This window comes from Myzus persicae, unplaced genomic scaffold (assembly GCF_001856785.1).
Source record: "Myzus persicae strain clone G006 unplaced genomic scaffold, MPER_G0061.0, whole genome shotgun sequence".
Taxonomy (NCBI): domain Eukaryota; kingdom Metazoa; phylum Arthropoda; class Insecta; order Hemiptera; family Aphididae; genus Myzus; species Myzus persicae.
Genome location: NW_019100692.1, coordinates 601,046 through 604,025, shown reverse-complemented (window position 1 = coordinate 604,025; position 2,980 = coordinate 601,046). Strand labels below are relative to the sequence as shown.

At 23.8% G+C, this 2,980-nt stretch overlaps 1 pseudogene; it reads left to right on the top strand.

Annotated features, from left to right (window-relative positions):
- The first annotated feature begins 335 nt into the window (after nucleotides 1-335).
- On the top strand, nucleotides 336-2,553 carry LOC111042487 (annotated as a pseudogene).
- The last annotated feature ends 427 nt before the right edge of the window (nucleotides 2,554-2,980 follow it).

The window sequence follows — 2,980 nt, the reverse complement described above, 5'->3', positions numbered from 1 at the left end:
GGTTGTGTGGTGCGGTCATGCCAATTTGTATAATATATTATAATATACAGTTATTGCATCATCTAGTGAGCATGCGCGGTATACGATGTACCACCTTGATCAGCTCTGTCACGCATAAACGCCAAAACCACAACCATTTGTCTATGTATAATCCGTAATTTTAATTATTATTTAAGTTGATGGAACCAATAACTCTTTTTTTCCAATACATGTTCCTATAGATATGTGCATCCTGTATGCAAGATGTGAAGCTGTACACCCTAAAAAAATAAATCCCACTTCAAATTTTTGGATTTATTTACAAATATTATTATAAGTATTAATTGCAGGTAAAATTTAAAATATTCAAATTTAAATATATATTTTTAACTGGTAACAGTGATGTGAATAATTTTTGTGTATGACTTTATAAGTAAAAGTTACCTCTATTTAAATTATTCTGCTCGCCCATCAAAAAAATCCTGCTAACCTATGTAAGTTCCAAACTGATTTACTTGCATATAGAGCAGGGGTCTCCAAACTTTTTGCTTGAGGGTCGTGTACAAATTAAAAACTCTAGAAAACATCTATAAGTTTTGTATATGTAATTACATTAACAATAATTAGATTTATAGCAAATAAAAATGTAATGAACATAATAAATAAATATAAGTACTTATCAGTTGCTACATCATACCATTGTGGCATTGCTTATAGAAATCTTAAGAGCAATTTAAAATTAATGTGGCTTATTTTTCCCAAATTAAAAAAAATTTAGTTTTGTTGAATATTGAACGTTTAACTATAATATGTATATCATAAGAAATAAACAAAAACATCTAGGGATAATTTATTTTTGGATAATTGGCTGCAGTTACTCAGTATAAAGTTGTTGGCGAGCTATAGTTTCAAGACTCCTGGTATAAATTAGGTAATATATTTAGTCCATAGACTGATATTTCAGGACAGAAAGTTAAACTCTAAATGTCATTGTTAATTGTTCAAAACCAATTAATAAAATCATACATTCACCAACAGTATTGAAATATATATATATATTGGTTTTAGTATCAGTTCTTTAATAAACTCAATATCCATAGTTAACCTATAGTATTAATAAGTTACTGAGATTTCAGTCCAGCTCTCATTAATACATTGATACCATTAAATTTTTATTCATAAATAAAATATTACCCATAATATTTATTGAAAATGTGACTAAAAATTTGTTGTGTCTTAAAAATTATAATTAATTAGCTTTAAATAGGTATTCAAAAAGAAAATTCAGCTTACTTAGTTGCTTGTAAAATCATGAATGTTATGTAATGTAGAAACTAATTTGATCTCCTGAAATGTATGGAAAATTATTTGAATTCCTATGTAAAAAACAGTATTGTAAAATTAAAACTACAATAAATATTAAACGAGGTTTAGCTTGAGCTTTAAAAATGGAGTATGGACTATCATACTTCCTTGTTTATTTAACAGACTGATAACAATTTTGTTATATTCAAAAATACTCTTATGTAAATTTAACTTATTAAAAAAACAAAAATATACACCAGGTATTTTAATAAAATATTTAAAATTTATCTAGATTTTTATTAAATTGTTAATTTAATATTATTGCTTTTAGCTTTCTTTTTGCTTATGTAGTTAATACCGTGGATGTTAAGATATTTTATTATTATTATTTACATAATTTTTTTTATTAATATTTTATTTACAAACACATGTAGATTTACTGTTATTTTATTAATCATGTATCTAACCAACTATATTGCTTAAAATATATTTTGAACAAATAAATATTAGTTAATAAGCTTATTTTTTTCAATAATCAGAGGCAAAGCACATTGAGTGAATAGATACATTTGTTTAAGTTGCTGCCTATTAACGAATAACCAACAAGAATTTTTTTATTTGTTCAAGAGATGTAAATCATCAATATTTTGTAAATATTTCAAAGATGATATTGAATAATATATACTTTTATTGTATAATAATATATATAAATATATATTTTTTAATATTCTGTTGTTATTAACTTAGTATTTATTCAATAGGATCAATGATTGACTCTTTATTCAAAGGGGATGGCCAGTTTCAGTGTCCAAAATGTGAAAAGTCGTATGTGCATTTAAGAAATTTGCATAGACATTTGAAAAATGAATGTGGCATCGAACCATCTTATCAATGTCCTTGGTGTCCAAAAAAATGTAGATATAACTTTACATTGAAATCTCATATTTATGGAAAACATTCATCAACTATGTCTATATGATTGTTGAACATGCTGATCATTTAGGTAGATTTAAATATTTAAACAAATTTAGCTAGGTGCTAATAAATAATAATCGGTACTTGAGTGTTTTTTTAATAAAATATTTTTATTAAGTTATAAATAGTTTTAATCTTAGGATGTCATGCATATTAATTATATTTAAATCCTTCAAAATATTGAAATATTAAGTTATCATGGTTTAAGATTTATCTTGTGACTGATTTATTTAAAATTTTTATAATTATTATTTTATTTATATACATTATACATATTGTAATCTATTCAATAGCTATATTGTTCATATTATTAAATTAAATTAAAATGTTTTAAATAACAGTACTTAATAGGTATGTTTATTATTTCAAAAATGGTTTTGTTTGTATTTATATTGTGATACGTTATCAATGCTATTGTACCTACATAAACCTTTAGACCTTTAGACCTTAACCCAAAATGTAAATTAGGTATTTTGATCCTTAAAAGTTGAAAAAAAGTTTTAAATACATAATATGTTCAAAACAATATTAATAATAAAATATGATTTATAGAAGATGTGTTATATCATTAATATATAGAATTCTTGTTATTATAAAAAAATATTAATCATTATATATTTCTGGTGTCCGACTGTTTGTCAATTAATATATATTGGTATCAGCATTGATTATGAATACTATAGATTGCTGTTCATAATTGTTGCTATTAATTTACTAGCTA